The sequence below is a fragment of the Parus major genome, chromosome 2 (genome assembly GCF_001522545.3).
Source record: "Parus major isolate Abel chromosome 2, Parus_major1.1, whole genome shotgun sequence".
Lineage (NCBI taxonomy): Eukaryota > Metazoa > Chordata > Aves > Passeriformes > Paridae > Parus > Parus major.
In genome coordinates, this window is record NC_031769.1 from 142,353,752 (window position 1) to 142,375,071 (window position 21,320).

A 21,320-nucleotide genomic window follows, 5' to 3' on the forward strand; every position below is an offset into this window, starting at 1 on the left:
AAGACATCTTCAGGAGCTGCAGTGAAAGCTGAGCTGTCAGATTTAGCACCTGAGTAGCTGGCTTGGATAGCATGGGCATGTGTCCAGTGGAAATAAACTGTGGAAGTTCCACTGGGAAAGCTGCAATTTAAGTTTGGTTTCTAGGCTCGGGTCTACATCTTAGAAATTTTTCTCTTGAGTATACAGAGAAAGCCAGGAGTGATGCAAAAGGACTATAACTGGTTTGTTTTGGGTTTTTTGTTTTGTTTTGTTGTTTTGCTTTTTTGTTACTTTTGTGGGGTTTTTGTCATTGTTTTTTGGGGTTTTTTTGAGGACATTTTTAACCATGGTAGCAGAGCAGGGTAATCAACAGGCTGAGACTAGCCCACTTCACCACCATCTGTTGTTGAGCTGCACATCCACACCAACCTGGTAATTTTTCTGCAGTAGGTTTGGAATCTCCTGTTTTTCATCCTGAAGTAAAGACTGCTCCATCTTCTTAGGATCACAAAAAAAAAAAAAAAGTCTGTGCTGGTCCTATACTATGAGCTCCTTAATGAAGGGATTTATCTTCTATATGTCAAAATAATTGCAAATCTCCAAATTAATTTTTTAATAGCCAAACCCCAAACTCACAATGAAGTGTAGTATTCATCTATTTCTGCATAAACTATGTGAAGAGCTTGTATGAAATGGGATAGGGGTACTTTAACTGTCTCTAAAAGCACAGATGATAACTAAAACCTTAAGTATTAGAAGTAAAGAAGCAGAAACAATTAACGGTCCTTACAATAATGGTTTTTATTCAGCCCTGCTTATCATAATCATCTTTAAATGTAAATTTTCTCCATGCTTTAATCAGGGACTTTTTGTACTCCTTTAAAGCACTAAAGCTGCAGGCCACATACAAGTGCTTCCCTTTTCAGTAACACCACTTTTGTGATGCTTGTCAAATTTGCTGAACGCCGAAAGAAATGACCATTCTGTGTTCAGCTATTTTCTCATGTAGTGCTCTCCATGTAATTTGGATTCCCTCCATTTAGCCCTCATCTCAACTGAAATGAAGGCAGTGATTCAGTCACAACTTCCCAAAAAAGCATCTGCTCACTGAACCTCAAAAGGAGCTGCAAAGCCCATTGACCTTTAGCAGCCACAAGGCAGAGTGACAGCACTCTTCTCCCCAGTAATACGAGCCAGGGACAGATCTGATGGAAAAGGGATTTTCCATGTATAAAAGTTCATAAATATGAGGATTCACATTTGCTAACTGGTGACAATGCAAAGTGCCAGCACAGCAGGTAACTGAATTGCCAAGGATAAAACATCTATTTTAAAGGTTGCTCCTCCTACTGAGGTTTGATGGTCTTTTTTTTTTTCCCCCCAGATTTTCACTGCACAAGTGACCAGCCCATTCTGTTGCACCCATGTATCAGCAGAGGCAAGACCCCTTATCCCCCTCAAGGAATTTTGCTGTCTCACTGGGACAGGGAAGGAGGATGGTACAAGTCCAGGAGGAAGCCATAGAGGCAGCCAGCCTCAGGGCAGAGGTTAATTGCCTGTTCCCATTTCACTGTCATTTTTTTACCCAGTACACAAAAATGTCATCAGGGGAAATGGATGTTTTGAAGACAATATGGATAGGTTGCCATAGATATTTAGCATTTTTGCAAAAGATGGCTTTGATTACAGACCCACAATATGTTGTTAACTGAGCTTCTGCCTTGATATTTGAATCCTAAGCTAAAACAAAATCCTCTGGTTTTGTCCTTTTGGATTCTGAGACTGGGCCAGGCTACCCAAAAGGAGACACAGCATTTAGGTAGGGTCTGGAGCTCTATAATTTACTGCCTTTTGCTCTCTGCAGGTTTCTTAGTTTTGTTTTCCTCTTTACAATACAATTTCCTTAGTAGAAATGACCTTCTCAGAAATTATAGTGCATTGTTCAATGGTTTTTTTGACCTCATACAAAAATGCTCCTGGTTTGTTGTGTTGGCTGTTCTTCCTTACAGAGGGACAAGTTCTGCCTTTGTGAATTCACCACTGTTAAAACAAGAGGGAAACCTACCCAGAACATGAGAAGCAAATGCTCCATATATAAGTATACAGATAGATTTGTGTGTATATCTATAAATATATACCCACATATACTTGCTATACAGTTATATAAAATTTATATATAATCTTTATTCATACTTACATATTGATATTAATACTGATAAAATATTTTACTTAAATAAGGTTAAGATTACATATGACAGACCTGTCAGATGTTAAAAAGTACCCTTATATGCTTAGAAAATAGCAAAAATAAGTTTTCATTTAGCAGGTATGTGTCTTCCTTATCCCTTTACCAGCATAGCTTGAAATGAATGTAGGAAGCACACATTAAAAATGTACAAATGCAACTTTGCTAGGAAGAGGACAGGCTGGACCACTGTGTCAGCAATGTGTACAAGGGAGCAAACCAGCAGCAAGGGGGTGGACGTTTTGTGGTGACTGAGAGGTTTAGCTCTTGCAGAGTTAGAAATAGAAAAATCCAACAGAGATTATATATATGTATGTGTTCATTCATGCATTTTTTTTGTGGTTGCAATTTTCAGAGACGAAGGCACTCAGCCATGGTTGCTCTCACAAGCATTTCACAACCAGTCACAGAAAGGGAGCAGAACAGACACAAATGAAAAACAGGAAAAACAGGTGAATGGTGGGCAAGCCAAGCAGATAACGACAGGGATGCCCACAGCTGCCTTCACAGCTACCAGAAAGTAATGTGACTTCCCTGAAACTTGCACCATGCTTTTTCTACTGTTAATGGCTTTTTTTTCAGTGTCAGACTGCAGGAAATGGCCTCTGGACCACTGTTCTTGGGTTATAATGATTAAGTAGATGTGGGAAGTTGTTACTCCCACTCTACAGGTGAGGGAAGAAGCAAGACTTTTCTTGCTTTTTTTCTAGCTTAGCAACAAAGTGAAGTGTATAATCCTGTGCTTGCAAACAGGCAATAATTCCTCCCCTCTGAGTCATGGGCTGAGCTGAGAGAGGTTGGGTGCAGTGGTTTTGGGTATATTTTTCTTTGTTCTCTGACTTATAACCTTTCACCATATGGGCTGATCCCCTAACCATGCTGTACTTCTTTCTATCCTTCCCTTCCACAGCATCGAGGTTCAAAAATATTAAGGACATTATGTAATTAGCAACTCAAGACAGTCTTCCTCAAGTGCTCTTTTCATCAAAGTACACATTTTGCTTAGACATCAGTCTTTGGTCTCTTGATTAATTTCATGTTATGCAAAATATCTTTTGAAGGAAAAGAGCTCATGCAGTGCTAATGTCTGGAGTCTGCTTGACTGCAGGGATTTCAAAGGGCTCTTGGAGCATCCATCTGAGGGCAGAAATGAACTTCTTCCACTCCTAAAACTTATTTCCACCAAGTTAACCAGAGTTCAGAGCTCTCAGCTTCCTGCAGACTGTGCTTAGAAGTTTGTGGTATTGGCTCTCAGTTCCAAAGTTTATCTGGGAACAGGATAACAGGGTTAAACAAGGAGTTTTCAAAAATTCCTTTTATAAATAAAATAGAAGAATTTATTCTTCTGCACTCAGAATAAAAGAGCAAATTTTGCTGTAATCTGTGTAAATTTTTTCTATTAATGCCTAGCTCTGTATTTTCTAGGGACTATTTCAGTGCATCTAATATAAATATTTATGTCATAAGAAGAAATGTTGGGACTCCTTCAAGGAAAATAGCTGAGAATGGGTCCACATATTTCAAAAATAAATGCAGAAAGTAAGTGTTCAAACTATGCTATTATTAAATCGCTCCCAGAGATCTTTGTGGGAGACTGCTGCAGTGAGAAGGATTAGTATATTGTTACCTGAATGCAAGTCCAAAAATTAGATTCCAACAACAAAACAGGAGTTTTAAGTGAAAAAGCAATATGAAGAGTAGCCTCCCAGGTGCATTTGTAAATCTATCAGTTAGGTACCTTATAAATGACCTTGTTCATTTAAAAGAGCAGTTTTACACTTGATAAAATATAATCTTCATAAAACCCATGATAATCTCTCAATTTAAGATAACACCTTTAAAGAAATTTAGCATAACACACTGAACACAAACCTTAATTGAACTGTTAGCTTTTAAAAGAACAAAATTAAGATGATTTCCAAAAGAAGACAAATAAAAAAGCATCTTCTTCATTTAAGCAGGAATTTTTGCACTATTCTATGTAAGTACATTTTGGTTTTACCAATATGTTTATTGTGTCAAAGAAAAACGTGCTTGTTTTGTTAGCAGAAAATAGATGAGAGCAGTCCATAAACCATCCCTTTGAATTATTTTATCATCTCTGCACTCTACTCTCTTTAAATAAAACAAAGACAAATCCAGATTCAAAGAGCCAAAGCCTGCCTTCAGATGTGGGTGTCTCACTTAAATGTCAGGTAGAGTCAGGTGCTCAGATCAGAGGAAAGAATTTCACACCATGATGAAACACTAGGGAGAGGAGCCTTGTGGGGGAAAAGGTCTAACAGTATTTTTAAAGCAGTAATTTTTAATCAAGACTTGAAAATGGAAAGCACTGAATAAATCCTATTTCAAAGATGAATTTTTCAGTGCTTAACATTTTTTCTGTGGGTTTTTTTTTTTAAATTATTTCCTTGTCAAGACCAAGCAAACTGTCCAGAAAAAGTTCAAGAAATCCAAATCAGTATGAATGAGGTTAATGCCAATTCTACTTCAGCAAGGGGATGATCCCCTCTCGATTGCTTATTTTCCTTCAAGGCTCTTTTTCCTTCTGTCTGCTCCACACTACATGGGTGTGTCAGTGTAAAATCTGTGTTTGGCTCAGCCTGGTCTGTGATACAATGATATCCATCCTGTCGGGTTTAACCTTCAATATTCAAATCAAGAAAGGCTTAACAGGTTAACACTGGGTGATGATAGCTGTCAGAGTCACCTAAATAAAAATGAGTGTCAGAACAAATCAGATTTTGGAACTGAGTGTTCTTGAAAGTTTGGTTTGTCTCAGGAAGCAATTTCTTGGGACTGGCATAGTCTGTTTCCCTGGATACTTTTGGCTAATACTGGTCCAGCTGGATGGAATCCATCTGAGCTACCAAAAAACATTCTTCAGTGTTTCATCTAGTTTATATATTATTGTGACCTTAGTCTTGATAGTCACAAAGGAGAAGGTACTGCAGTGGTATCCACAGCAGTGAGGAAGAGGATCAACTTTTTATTTTATGGAATTTAAAGAGGTCACTCAGAGCTGTTACATTCAGAGTTTCTACACTATGCCTACTCATATTGATATGCAAGTACTCCACACACCTCAGTTAAGTTGATTTAATAATGCTTCTTAGGGAGGAATATTCTTCCCACTAACAAAGAAGGAGACAAGGATAATGAGATGTTTCAGTTCCTCCAACATCGTGGCAAAAGCAGGAATTGCAAAGTGAGTCCTGAGTGCTCCAGTGCTGCACCACAGCTCAGCTCAAGGACTCTGTTGTCAAACCTCTATGAAAAAAACAGCTTAAGTTTGAGCACTGTTCAAACTCTGGCCAATTTACCTGCAATGAGTAAAAAACTCGACATGGAGTTCTTGCTGTTTTTTTTGTCTTTTAGCAAGTTTATTTTGTATTTATTTCAACAGTTATGAAAAGAGGCTTCAAATGGACTCTCTGAATCTATACTGCAAAACCAGTAGCAAACATCCCTAAAACTGCTGTTAGAGGGTGAGCACATTCACCTCACATTCTGGAGGTGACTACCTTGCACCTTTACTCTGTACTGCTTCCTTGCAAAGTATCTATGGGAGAATGAATGGGGAAGTGGATTAACAAGAGTCATTCACAGAGCAGTCATAACCCTTCACCACAATCATAGGTAATGTAAAGTCCTCCAGCATTATAAAACACTTGCAGGAAGTCTGAAAAGGATTTAGGTTTCCCAGATTCAGAAGAAAGGACTGAGAGCAAAATCAGCTCTGAAATATTTAACTGGACCTTGGGAACCAGGTTATGATCAAGGTAAGAATGGATGGAAAAACTCATTTGCTTTTCCACATCTGCTTAACTTGTTCATGGGTGTTTGCCATCAACAGTCTGTGAACGATCCAAGAGAAAACAACATTTCCAGCTTCATGGATATCTTACTTCTGAAACCAGAAAATATTATATATTCATAAGAACATAGAACTAAAAATAACATCATAAAGCACAAGTACCTGTCCCTCCCATGCCCACCTAGAGTGGGATCCTACGTTGCAGTTAATTGAATTGTATAATATCACTCACAAGCAAGTTACATACTATGAGTATTTTGGTTTTGCAGGGCACTTTTTGTACCCATTCTTACTAATATATTTTAGTCTAACTTTCGTTATAATACAGACACAAGAAGTTCTTTAAATAACATGTCTGTCAAGCTGTGTTATAATTTGGTCTTTCTTGTAGGCAGATTTCCAATCTTGATTTAAAGAAATGCAGAATGATAGAGAGGTCACCCCTTTCCTGAACAAACATTTCCAAAGCTTAATTAAAAAACCCAATCAATTAAACACACACACAAAATGTCTTTCTATGCCTGATTTCTTGCCTTATTTTATATCACTTTGTCTTTCTGCCTTGGGATTTCCTCTTGCCATTTTTGAATGCCAGAGTTTTGTAGCACCAGAAATCTCTTCACTCTGAGATACTTATGCACAGTGATCAGGTCACCTATTAGTTATCACTTTGAGTCCATTATGGATGGATGCCAAAAGGCATTATTTCCATATCTCAGGTAATAACTGTCTTTAGGAAGAACCAATATAAGAGAGAAGTGTGTAAATACTTTTGAAAGCACTAGAAAAGGTAAATATGAAATTTATCTTAATTTATTTAACACCACTATTTATAGATGAAATAATTATTTATTTCTTTCTCATAAATCAGGAAACTTCCAGAAGATCTCAAATTCCATAGTTCTTCCAGTGCCTCAGGTAGCCCAGCACATGTGAAGAGAACTCCTTATGTAAGTGACAGCCAAACAACCACATGAGATTGATTTGTTGCAAATATAAAGTGCCGGAGACCTCCTCCATGTCAGAAAATATTTTATGTAGAACAAAGCATAGAAGAATGAGAGAATCCCAAACCACAGCACTGCATAAAGCAGAGGTAATGTTTGACCTTCAGACACTTCAGAAAGTTCTCTGTATTGATACAGAAAAAAAAAAACAACAATCTGTCATATGGAGTCTACCTTTATTTCTCATAAGCTTGTCCAGAAGGAAGGAAGATCCTTTGGAAAACAAATCATAAATACCCTGGGTATTTTTCTTTTGTTTCCAGACATGAAAATATTCTTTCCCTAATTCAGCTTAATGTGAGCAATGCTTGCTTTATGTCCTAAGTTTTACATGACAATGTTGCAGGTCAGCTGATAGATTACCTCAGTGAGAAGTTGGTTGTCTTGACAAATGACAATCATAGGGGGCATTAATGTGGGCTATTAGTACAAGACCTCTCTCCAGCTGTGCCTTTGTTCCTCCTTTAGATGTGCACCTAAGATACAACCCAAAAAGCACCAGGGCTTATTTGTAATTACAGGAAGTATCATCTGTGATTATTACAGATTCTTGCAGTGAGAAATTTGATGTCAGATTCATTTTACCTGATTGCAAGTGTTTGTAATGCAGGTCCATCTGAGCTTGTCACACAGGGAGCACTTCAGAATCAATAGAAAAAATTAGCATTTTTAGGGCACATCTAACCCATTTTAGCTGCTGGCTGCAAGATAAGAGCTGATACCTCTTTACTGACTTCAGACTTCTGACAGTGGTCAGATGCTATGACTGATTCTTGGAAACTGCTAAGTAGGTGGGTGTGATACATTTCTCATGCTGCCATTTAGATTTTTATTAACTTAGAAACAGTTTTGTTAACTAGGAACAGCTCAAGAGAGCTGTTACCTCATTCTGGAGTGCCCTGTCACTGCAGACATTATACTTGGTATTTGCTGGCTCTCTGGCCTGGGGGCTCCAGGTCAGCATCACACTGGAATGGCTTTTTCTGGTATTTCTTCAGGAGCATGAGCACAGCCCTGTGTGAGCATTTGCTGTTGTCACTGCAGCTGCTGCCTTCCTTGGTACCCATGTCTAAGTGTGGTGATGGACTCATCAAGGCCGTTTTTGGCCTGACGCTGGTTCCAAGGTCACCTCCCAAGATAGAGATGTAGAAGACAAAAAGGTACTCTCCACAAACATTGGAAGTAAACAGGTTGGCCAAAATTATGTGACAGTAACATGTCACCCTATTTTCTCCTGAAATAGTCTTAGGGTCTACACCTGTTTTACATCATGCCAAATCTTGCCGTAGAGATGAGTTTTATGAGTATTTGTCTTATAGGAATTAGGAGTCTTTGTTTGTTAGGAAAACAACATGGCATTGAATTTAGTTTATTTGCAATAGTTGGTTGTTGCAGAAGTTGGTTCATTTTTTGTCTGTGTGGGCATTTTTCTTACCCCTTACCACCTAAATAATATAGAAAATATATGCAGATGAGCAATGAATTTTACTAAGTGTCTTTGCTCTGGCTAGTTGTAATGGCTACACACTAACAAATCCTGTAAGTGAAATTGGATTCCATCCAGGGATGAAAGATACTAAATACTTTCTTGCTGGAGTGTGAAATCAATGAAGACTTTAATCTGATACGATCTGGCAACTGGTCATGTTTACAAGACCTCAAGCGAGCCAAGGATGTAGGACACAGCAATGAGATGAGAACAGCAGAAAGAAACCTTGGACACAGAAATAAAAAGGTACAACCCAAAGATATGAAACAAAGAAGGGAGAGACTGACCTACATGTTCTATTTCAGTTGTTCCTCCAGTATTATACTTCTTTTTATGTCTTCTGCTAAACTCATGTCTTCAGAGTACAACCACTGATATGGATGTTTTGCTGCCTGCCTTATTGTCTCTGTATGGTGGGTAGGCTGGGATTTATAATCTCAGGGGATTATCAGGAAGTACCAGATTACTGTGAGAAGCTCTGAAAAGTTCTGTTGCAGAGTATGTTCATTGAAAGCAATCTAAATTTATTTTCAGGCCTGTGAAATTCAGTATCATGTAATTTGGTTTGGTAATAAAAGCAGAGAGATGATTAATGTTTAGATGTTATTGTTTTAATATGAAAGAGACATGAACTTCCTTTTCACACAATTCTATTTTTAATTTGCATACATAAACACTTTTCTGAAATTAAAGCAATGCAAATAACTTTCCATTGGTCCAAGAATAGAATGGCAGTAAATATAACACTGAGGAAAACTGCTAAAAGGGCAAGCACTTATTGCAAACAAAAGTAAGTACGCTTTGTTATTTAGGTCATTTCAAGATTTAGTATGTTTTCTAGAGTCAAGTCACTATTTTATCATGCCACCTAGCAGCCAGAAATCATTATACTCCTCATAAAATAATTTGTATTTTATTTCACCATGCTTTGTAAAGATGTCCAAGTACTTGGATAGAAATTAGCACACAAGAAAATAGTTGTGGCAATATGCCCATTACTGACTGCATGCAAATCTTCCTTTATGGAACACTTCAAAAATGTCAACTACATAAACAGGACATAAAACCTGGTTGTGAAGATTTCCCTAAGAAACTACATTTGCATTCAGGACTACATGACTGCATTTATATTATCAATAAGGATTCTTCCTTATCAAAAATAATTAGTCCTATTTGACTGTAAGCATGATTTTCCTGAAAAGTACAGTTAAAGAACATAAGTAACTTGGATAATGCTTCAGAATGGGAACAACAGATAAAGGCTTAATACTTTTTTCACTTTAAAAGTTTAATTGAAACTGTAATCTGCTTACACAGACAAATGCAGTAATTTTCCTTTTTCACAGTCATTTGAAGAGAGATTCTATACAATAAGTACTTACTGAGTAGGAAAAGACTAGCAAAAGCAAGGATCAGTCACCCAAAATGGTAGGCATGTATTCAACTACTTTAATCCAAAATTATTGTGCTCCATGAGTAAAACAGTGCTTCATTCCAAAATTGTTAAAATGTGTTCATTGGAATTAGAACACACAGAACAACGAAGTATTCAGTCTATTAAACATTTAATCAACTGACTACAGGCTTCAATTATTTTTTCCAATTGCCATTGTCCTTGATCCTGACCCAAAAAACCATGTCTCAATGACCTGATCCTGACCACACACGTCTCAATGTGTGTGTGTGTCACAGTCCAGCCAAGAACTACTCTGTGCCCAGTGCATTAGTGTGAATGGAGCCAGTTCTCTGGGTATCGTGTCCTCCCAAGCTGCCTCTGATATCAGTGACAGTAGAACTTGTATGTAAGCTTAGATCAATTTTCTAGGAGCTGTCACTGTAGTATCAACCTTCCAAGGAACCCTGTGTCATCCTGAGCTCATGGCCCTTCTCCATGGCCTCTTGTATGTGCTTCTCCAAAGGGCCGGTGACGTCTTCAGAGGAGCTGCATACAGAAAAACGGAGGGAAGGAGTAAGACATGCAGAGATGCTTGGGAAATTTTCTAACTGCAGTACCTCTATTTTTAGAAGTATTCCTATTAATAATGAAATTGTTAAAATACCCTTATCTTTCTTAAAAGAAGTCCTCTCTCTGTATCTGATTTCATATTTAGTGGGATATCTAGATTTGTCAGTATCCAAACAAATGTGTCTTTCATCTCAGTTTTCTCTTGTAGTCTTGGACACTGCAGGTGCCTGCAGCTTTTTTCTTCTTTCTTCACCTTCACTGAACATAACACACAAAAATTTAACAGAAGATCTTTCCCTTCATCTCTTGGACTTCTCCAGAAGTATCAGTGCAATACACTGTCAATAGACCATGTGTAAATGGTCCATTTCTAGGAAAATGAGCTGATTATTATTGGGAGAAATCAACTTTCTGTTACATATCCTGACTACTGAGTCTGAATTAACAGAGTATTTTCCATCTAAAGCACACTGAAGTAAGTGGCTCTACGGTGACTGCCCCCACCAGCAGGTCAGACATTTCCTCGTAGCTCTAGAATGAACAAGGTGAACCTACGAAGGACTTGTCGGAGTCTATGCAATTCTGTTGGCTTTGTAAGGGAACAGGCACCCATCCTCTCTCTAAGTTGTCCATCTTCCCTCATCAAAATAATATACATGGTAAATAGTCCAGTTCACTATTTCATATATACCCACCCCTGCAGTCTTACACAGACTTCTTACGTCGCAACATCTAGAAAACTACTGAAACTGAGAAATATTATTTATATCAATATCTATCTGCTCTCCCTCCCTTTTCTAACAAGAATGAACTCTGCCTGAGATTTTTAACAAAGCCCATTCATTTTTATCTATCTGTTCACTTCTGGATGGGACTGGATCTGGAAGTTCAAGCTAGAAAAATGTAACTTGATGCCCAAACAGAAGGGAAATAATGTTATTTAATGATGAAAACATACGGTTCTCATTGCTCTTGTGGAAACTAAATGTTTAACATTTTGTCAGTTAGCAATGTGCTGGGCATATCACACTGTATTTTAATGACCGAGTTCTGGTGAGCTTTTTTAGATTAAAAAGCAGATAAATTATGGGGTCTGTATCCTCATTTCTCTCAAGATTGGACCAGCATATGTGTCAATAACCTAAAGGCCAATGAAGGAAGAAAATTTGATCATTTATATTTATTTGTACTAAAAATGATATAAATGTAATTCACACACAATTCATGCCTTGTTTACACAGCTAGAAGGGTATAAAAGGGCTTTAGTGTAAATGAGAAATAGGGATCTTGTAGTTTGAAAAGAGATGGTTTAAGAAAGATAATGTTCTCTTTTTTTTTTCATCGCTGTTTAAAGCATTTTAAAATGTATATCATTAAATTTTCTATTGCTGCCCAGACTCTAAAAGTCAATAATAAAAGTAACAACAGTCATATAGCAAAATTACATCAGTTATACAACAAGGGGAACTTGGGTCAAAACCAAAGAAATATAATTAAATTAATATTTTCCAGAACTACTCATAAGAACTCCCATAGGTAAGACCATTTTTTTTTTTTCTGAATGTGAGATTTAAAAAAGTTGTAGCTAACTGGTGCTGCTAGGATAGTAGCACAAAGATGGAGAACAGGCAGGTCCAGCAATAGCAATTAGATGGTCTGATCTCCCTTTTGCACTCAAGTCAGGACTCATACTTCTAACATGAAACCAGTAGAAACAGATCAACCTGCTTCCACCAGAGTCTGAACACTTCCAGAAGCTGCAGAAGAAACAAATGTCATGTGAGGGTTTCCAAGTTATATTTAATATATACAGATATAATGGAATATGCTTCGAGTTCCTAGATTCCTTAGTTTCCTAGTTCCTTAGTTTCCTACTGGAACCATTCCATTAGGCCACTTCATTTCTCTGTGAAAGTGCTGAAGAATGAGGATAAACAGCTGCAGAGGATGTAGGCCACATCACAAAGAGATCTGAGATCTTGAAAAAGCTAACAACCAGAAGTCTCAATTTATACTGCACTGCCATAATTTTTGCAAGCTGCAAAACTGGTTCCAAGCAGCCTAACCATCTTCCAAGCTGAGATGCTTAGGGCATGCATTTCCAAGCATCTCTCCTTTTCAACAAGGAACAATTGCAATGCCAAATGTAAAACCTAGACATACAATCTAGGACATAAATAGGAATGCACAAAGATGCTGGCCCAGAATGAACTTCATCACATGGACTTGTTCTACTTAATAACAATCAGGAACCACAGGAGCTGAATGACAACTTTGCAGACCTGAGTACAGGCCCTTTCCTTGGTGCTGCTATTTCTTCTCCATTTCAAAGCTGTGGGATTCTTCCTCAGCTGTAGATGACCCCTGTTTTTACCTTGCCCCAAGCAGAAAGCAATGTTGCTCTTCACTGGAACTTTCATTTTGGGGATTTCAAAGTCCTTCAGAAACATAAAGGAATTGCACCTTACAATCTTCTCTGAGGGGGAAACATTCCTACAAGGATGTGCTAACTGTGATTCAGCCAAAAGCAACAAAGTGGTAGAGAACAGGAGCATGAGACAAGGGCACTATTCACTGCAAAATGTAACAAAACACCAGAAAAATATTCCTCAGGCCTAGGCAGCCACCACAAGTCTTGCATCTAATTTCTTTTTCTCTCTAGGCTTCAGAAAGCAGTTCTTCCTCTGAAAATATCTGAAGGGCTTCAGTGTTTCTCTCCAGTGATGAATGAGAAAGAAACACATTAGGAGGCAGCATATTATGTCACAGAGTCTTTTTCCTAGTTTATCTGGAGCTACTTTCTGCTGCACTCCTAAGGATCAGCATCCATGTCCACCCCTGCAGAGCAGGGCCAGCTGCCCATGCTGCCTGGTGCTAAGCACAGGGACCTCACGCATCACTGCAGCTCTGATTGTCTCTGATACTTCCAACACACAGGGGCACCAAGGGTTAGCCACTGAAAACCACCAAGGTCACCAAGAGTTAGCCGCCAAAAAACACTGAGGTCACAACGTTACTACTTCCCTTTGGCCCTTGGAGCATATCTCCCACCTGTTTTCATGTAAGGTTCACAAAAAAAGGCATGTGGAGGCACAGGCAAGTATCTAAAGCTTCATCCACTGCAGACACTAAAAGTAAAATTTTACATGATAATCTAAATTCCACTTGAATCTCAATGACAAAATAATCTCTGAGCTTGCTTAAAAATGTATTAACAGCTCTCAAATGACTTAGTGGGAAAAATGGTTCAAATTTTCCAAGGTTTTTTTTTTGGGGGGGTGTTTGTTTGTTTGCTTTGTTTTGTTTTTCAAAGGTAGTTTTGAGGATCTGTGTAAAACAAAAGTGCTTGATCTAAAGAACTACTGGTCTAAGTGGAAAACTCTGGTTTTGTTTCAGTATTCTTTCCATTAGACCTGTGGAGATACGCTTATCCAGCAATTTATTCACAGGATTCTGAGTACAGCTGTAATGTTTGACCATTTATTATTGTAAAAAAAACGTGTGAAAAGGACAGACACCTAAAATGTCTTTGACGTTATTTCCAAAACTTGTCTTTCCTGTAAAGTCCACATCAGTAAGGTAACCTCAGTGTGAGGGTCTCAGCATCAGGCCTTGGGCTGAAATCATTGCTGCCACCCTCAACTGGGTACAAATGGAAAGGCAGTAATTACCTTCATTAGCCACATGACTGAAGAATGGGGCCATTTGAGTAATGACATCTAATTAATTATAAAACACTTCAGGTCCCTGTCATCTAAGAAAATTACCTACATTCAGATGAGACAGAATAGTCGAAAGATTATCTAGCACCATGGATTACGGCTCTAGCCCACTGTGATAGGAATCTGTTCTCTGTTTCTCCCCTTCTCTCCCCTGCCATTAATGCTAGACTGCTTTGCATTACACATTTGTCACTGGTTACTCCTCCACTGCATCCCAGATTGAGCTTGACCTGTCTTAATGCATACAAATAACAGAATACTGCTTGATTTGTACTTTTAGAGTAGCTGCTAGGTAGAGATCCACCATAATGCTAAGAAGCAGTTAAGTAAGATCAATGACTAAATAGACCAAAATCACCTTTCCAATGAAGCACACAAAAAGCATATGATAAAGTGAGGGTGTAAATGTGGGGCCAATATGGAGCTTTTTTTTTTTGTTTTTTATTTTATTTTTATCCAGGCAAATCCACTGAGCTATTTGGAGTAGCAGCTTTTAGCCTATCATCAAATACCATATTTCTTTTCTCATCATTTTAATATAAAAAAATCACTGGGAGCTTTCATAATAGAAATGTATTTCTTGACTACAGGAAGCAGCCCCCAACTACCACCTGCAACATTCATATTTTTTCATTAAAAAAAGCTTTCCCTGGATAAAAAATATAGCAGATCACAAATACACATTTCTGCAGCATTTAACTCTTGCTTGCATAATGGTTCTGCTCAGTAATTTGCAATGAAAGATGCTCTAGGAATGCTACACCTTATTGGTGCTACACTGTAAGTGGACAATCACCCTTATTGCAACTGATTTTTGACACAGAATATTCCCCTGCATCTTCTGTTGAAGAAATCTCTCTCATTTCTTTTATTTCAGTTATTCATTCTCACTCTTCCAGTATGAATGGTAACACTCTGGGTTTGTGGCATTTCTGGAAACAATAGGAAACTGGCTTTCTTTTCTGTCAGCCTTCAGACTTCCAGAGTGAGCTGTTTTCGCACCCCATGGCCTTTTCTTCACTAATGGGTAGAGCAGCACTTTCTGTTCTGCACAGCTGGAACCAAAAAATAACCTGTGGGAAAAGGGACAATTTGGTAAAAAATGTGTTAAACAACTGTGCAAGGCTGTTGCTATTACAATAGGTTTCTTTAGGATAAACTTTAACTTCCTTGAGCATTGATAGGTCAGACTGTCTTCCCGAGCAGCAAAGGTACAGCATAGTGCTGCCATATGCACTAATTTCATTACAAAGAAGAAATCACAGAGAAATTGGAGTGTGAATTGGAAGGTGTCAGAAGCACTTTAGTCAGATGCACTTTCTTCAGCAACACAAGGGAAAAAGTAGAGAGTTGGACATTTTTCCTTAAAATACCTTACTTACTGCCATGCACCACCTTCTTTGTCAAATGTGGTCATTAGCAGCCAGAAGCAAAGCACAAGACCCTGAAAGTAGGAAGTCTTAGAAATTCCTTTTATTGCTTTGACCTAATGGAAAACCTGTTTACTTTTAACCTTTCTTCCTCCTAAGCATTTTTGCCACCACTGGACTGTGAATAGGATAGGGAACAGAAAGTTGTTTTTTTGATGAAACAGAAATGTTAGACAAACCTTCTATAAATGTTTAGTGTCACCAGAAACTATCTATTAAATTATGAGGGGGAGGAGTACAAAGGTACTAGACAATTTCCAAACACAGCAAAAGAGTGCTTGTGAAGAGATCCTTTTCTGTCCTCTTGAAGCTTTAAGATACAGTGGGAATGTGCTCCTGACTGTATAACCTCACCCAGCACAGAATGAACAGGTACCCCACATAACATGCAGCATTTTGGACATCAGTGGTGGATTTCTGTGGCAAATAAGCTTCTGGGGTTTTTATGTGTGGAGTTAGTAAGAGACCTGACACTCTTTCTCCATACGTTTCTGTTGAAAAGGATAATTTGCGTTTGCAATGCCAAACTTTCACCTAAAAAATATTAAATTGTATTAATTTTCCTGATTAGCAGACAGCAGCTATCTTTGCAAACTGTTACAATAAGGTGTAAAAGCAGCAGCTCTTGAAAGTCCTTTCAGCTAAGCTGTCTCAAACCAGCAAACATATAAGGCTAGAAATTGTAGGACATACTCAAAAGCTTCAAATGTAAAGATGCATATGGGCAGCTACAACTGCTATAACTAATTCCCTCTTGTCCCTTATGGTGCTTCTATCCCCAACTGTCTGTTCTCCTCACGCTGGTTATTAAGTTCTGTGCCTTTCGGACTGGTTCCGAGAGCGAAAGGGGAGAGAAGCTCACACTGTGTCTGCAGAAATTGCATTTGCTCCCTTGTATTCCTTCTCATGGATTGTGGTGTGTGCAGCATGGACAGCAGGAGAGAGCTATCCTTTGTTTTTAGTTAGTTTTTTTAGCCAGCTGAGGCTGAGAAGTTCCCTGGCTTTTCTTTTCCTTGGAACTGATCAGCCTGCTCTGGACTGGAAACCCAGAGAAACACCAGGAGCTCACACCTGTGCCCCACTGGGGCCAAAATGTGGCATTTTCCAGCACGGGAGGGACTGAGAAGCGACTGAGTGAGCTGAACTACACCCCATGATAAGAACTTTGTGAATTTGCCATCTCTTCAGGACAGCAAGAGGTTTTATTGCCTAATATTACTCATTTTTCCATGTTTGCGAGTACTTTGCTTGTTAAATAAACAGTTTCCCCCCGTTTTCTTGAAGGAGATTTATGTCTTCTGAATTGGTGGGGGGAGGTTCTTGAATTTGCTTTCTAGAGTGATCCCTTCAGAAATTTCCTCCCAGATTTGCCCTAAACCAGGACAACTACTTTTTGGCACACAATGTGGGGTTCAAGAAAGCGGAAAAAACCTGTACTGATTGCATTTTTGTTTCACTTTTTGTTTCACTTACTCTGGGATAAACCAGGACACTCTTCTTTCTAAGGGACTAACAAAAGAAGAAGCAGCTTAATGGCAAAAGTAACCAAAGTGATAAATGTCAGCAGCTTCATCTCATATAATCCACAGAGACCAAGTGGGAGGATGTCTGAAGGCTGGCTGACACCTGGCACAGCCACATAGCCTTATGGGATGGCACTAGAATTCACTGTTAGAATCCATCAATATTTCTATCTCTCCAGAGTATGTTTCCTAGGCAAAAATCTTCAGGTAAGTCCTGCTGGAATAATTCTTTTGTACTGGTTTACAGAGAGTACAGACCATAATATCATGCAGTTTAAATCTCTGTGCACCCATCAACCTTTTCATTTATTCTGGCATCATGTGTTTCATCACCTAGGGTTCAATTAATTCCAAACAGTAGGGCTGTCTAAAGCTTATCTAGCACTTTTAGACCTGCATTTTTCCTCACCTATAATAAAAAAAAAGAAAAACAAATTTAAAACAAACAGGGACAAATTGTTATGGAAATCAGGAATCTATTTTAAAATGGCTTAAAAGGGGACAGTTTGGAGAACCTGGAAAAGTGATGACTGAGAGGGAGATGCCTGAATCAGGGGGCTAATAGTAGGAAGCAGTAAATACAGAGAACTGTGTTCTTGGAATGAAACTTTTTTAGCTGAAAATTACGACTCTAACAGCAAGGGAAGTTCTGTAAGAAGGTCCCAGATACTAATTGAGATTACAAAGTTGAATTATTTCACTAGAAGAGATGAAATCATGGAAACCTGGAGTTTAATTTGTTCAAGGAGAGATTTTAAGATAAGAAAAGGGTGAGATAGGAGCTTGAAATTAAACTATACATTATCAGGATAAGATCATTTGTTTGGCTTCCTAAAAAGGGAGCTGAAAGGAGACAAAACATGGTAAGTTTGTTATGCTCTGTTCATAGTAGTATTTAATTAGTTCACTGAATACTTCCCATCTCTACTGTTGCCTGTAGGCAGTGGAAAGAAATATTATTTTCTTGCTTGTTATCTAACTTTGCTTCTGGGAGACAGAAAAAATTTGTTTTCTTCTGAAATGTCAGCGATTAGCTGCCACTGTAAAAAGTCCCCTGGGCAGAATAGTTTGGTGTACCAGTGACAGCCAGAAGCTTTCCAATATTGCTGTCTCACTCACGTGTTCCTGGTGAAACAGTGTTCTCATGCTGAAGTTAGAAAAAAAATTCCTGTAACCAGAATCACAAGGATGTTAGGTGACATGTAGCTGGGTGGACAGGTCTCAAGGTCCTTGATGGTCTCACCCAAATCTGTAAAGTTATTCATCTGCTCAAGCTCATTTTTTACAGAAAAAACCCACCCTACTCTGCATCTTACATTGAAGGAAAGGGGGACATTGATCAGACACATAGAGGACAAGATGTAGGAGCTTCTTGAGCTCCTAACGGGGTAAGATGATGGATTTGTGGGGTGTTTTGGGCCTTTTTGTATTTGGTTTATTACATGTTTTCTTCATTCCTTCTTCACAATACTTCCTTCTGAAATCACAGGTAAAACTTATTCTCCTTCTAAAAAATCATTATCACTTCTTTGATGGTTCTAATAAGAGCAGACAAATAGTAAGTGAAGACGGTATCATTATGCTTTTCCAGTTGGTTGGCAATACCAAACATAAAGTCTTTTGTACAAGTTGAATATTGGGGCTTATCTTTGTTTTCCACTGACAGTGATAGGGAGAAAATACCTTCAGTTTACTTTTATATCCTAAGATATAAAATTAAAGCAAAAGAATGCATGGAAAATTTGAAAAGTCCTTTCTCTCCTGTGATTTATTGCAAAGTCCATGCCAGTCACAGCAAGGTAACACAAAACTTTTGATGTATTTTCAGCTTAAAATAGGCACATCCAGATTTGTATTTTTTGATGGATGAATTGACATCTTCTTTCCATTAATTGTATGGGGAATGAAAGGTGATTATTACTGAACAGAGAAGTTTCTCACTGAATGCCCAAAGTCTGAGCTAAGTGAGCAACCTTCACAGCTTCCTGCTTCTGCTACCTAAATAGTATAAATTATTCAGAATAAAAAACAAATCTCACTTCTTTTGGGTTTCTGGTGGATCAGGTATGTGGAGACACCCCAAATTTTCTTCTTCATGATCATAGTACTGCCCTTCCCTCTGGGCCAGAGCACAAATACTCTTCATTTTGAAATTCAAAGCATCCCTACGTCATGGTTGGTTTCTCTCTTCATCTTTACTGCACGCATCTTTTCTCAGTGCAAGGATAAGGAGGTAGGTTTGGACATATGCAGAGACCCTAATGGCCTGTGATAATCAGAAATACAGAAATCTAGCAACATATTTTACAACGCGTCTGTAGTTGGTACAACATCAAAATGATCTAACAAATTTACAAAAAAATAGAAGTTATAATTAAATCTTATTTTGAATGTAACCAGCACGACATTTTCACTTAAATAAATTTCATGAGACAGAATGTGTTATATTGAATTAACACCTTTACAGACTATGTGCTTTTTAAAGCAAGTACAAAAATTAAAAATATCCCTAGGGACCAAATCCTGCCTTACTTGAAAGTGCAATCAGAAATTTTGTTTTCCAAGTTTTCTTCTTTTCCAATAACTAGGTTTTATTTCTTATTCCTCATTTTGTGGGGAGTCGATGTTAATATTTCCGGACAATGACAGGAAAAACCATCAGTGCCTCATCCAAATCCTGCAGCTGCCTTCATGAGCACTTTCCTATGCTGATGTACATCAGCAGTTGTGAGCATGCCGCAAAGGTCAGGCTCTGTGACTGCCAGGGTGCATGCAATTCATCAGGAACCAAGAAAGGAAAAACCCATGTTTGCCTCTGTGCCTGCCCTGTGCCCAGATGCCCTGAGGGCAATGCCTGGCCCTGCTTGCTGCCCTAACAGTGGCACTCCAGCCCCCCAGTGCTCTCTGAGGGCTTCTCCTGGGGCACCTTCCTGTGGCCTTTCACACCCTGCACATGGCCCAGCACAGGGGCTGTTTGCAAGGCCTGCAGGGACAGCACCAGGGCCAGCGGTTTCCCACTGATAAGAGGGCTACCAGTCCCCCAAACACAGCGGTGTGCACAAGCCCTGCTAACAATGGCCATAGGCCAGCACTCTTGCCAGGCCCTGGCACAGAACAAGGTTGGCTTCTGTCACCTGGGACTGGGCAGCCAAATCCTGCACCAGGCCATAGAGGAGGTTGGGTGGCTCAGCCGTCCGTACATCTGGGGACATTGATCTTCTCTGGAAGAATCTGGTTGCCCATAATAAAATTCTGCAGCTGTTTCTCTTCCAGGGATAAGTGCAGCTGCTCCAGGATCTCTGCCAGCTGAAGCACAAAGTATCTCCTGTGCCACCACAACACAGGCACGGTATTCAGCAGGTGCATGTCGATGGCCTTGATGGAACAGATGGAAAGACCTTGCATGCAAGAACACTGGCCAAGAGCTGCAGGCATTAGAAGTGTGGGGACCTCTCTGGCCGTGTGCATGAAGAACTTGGTCTCTGCTATGGCATAGGTCTCAGGCCACATTGTGCTTGGGGTGTGGGCCCCTCGAGGCTGGCTGCTCACAAAAATGTCACAGGCACCTTGCCGTATCCCAAAGAGCACATTAACCCAAAAGCTTCCCTCCTCGTTGCTCAGCTTGAGTTTGCAGGAGAATTTGGAGGGCAGCAGCACTAAAGGCCAACTGCGTGACTGGGGCAAACACCGCCAGGCTGATCTCAGCAGCGCACAGAACCAGCAGACAGTTTTCCTCGCACCCAGGTAGGAGCTGGTACACAGTGAGGTTGAACGGCCGAGTCCTCCTCCTACAATCACCTCACAGAGGTGCAGGAGGCTCAGCAGTTTGCACCCAGCTGCTCCCTCAGCAGCTGCACTCCAGCTCCACACAGACACGGAAGTTCCTGCCAGGCCTCCGCTTCTCAGTGGCATGCTCCAGGTGAAAGCATGGTCTCAGGGAGGAATCAGGGATATGAGCACATGGTACATCACCTCCTCCCCCTCATGGGCAATCCAACCTTCAAAGGCACCCCTAAAACCAACAACTCCTTGCAGCACCAGCCAGAAAGTCCTTCTCAACACATGCTCGAGGACGGTTGTGAAGTTTTCCATCAGGGCCATTGTCCTCTTACAGCCTGTCTGCAGGTTCTGCATGGGTCACT

At 39.4% G+C, this 21,320-nt stretch overlaps 1 long non-coding RNA gene across 1 annotated transcript in view; it reads right to left on the reverse strand.

Annotated features, from left to right (window-relative positions):
- Nucleotides 1–9,804: 9,804 nt before the first annotated feature.
- LOC107201047 overlaps nt 9,805–21,320 on the reverse strand; it is a 14,048-nt gene continuing 2,532 nt past the window's right edge. Inside the window, exon 2 of the long non-coding RNA XR_001519975.1 lies at nt 9,805–15,298. This is a non-coding gene — a long non-coding RNA (uncharacterized LOC107201047). The remainder of the gene's footprint in view (nt 15,299–21,320) is intronic.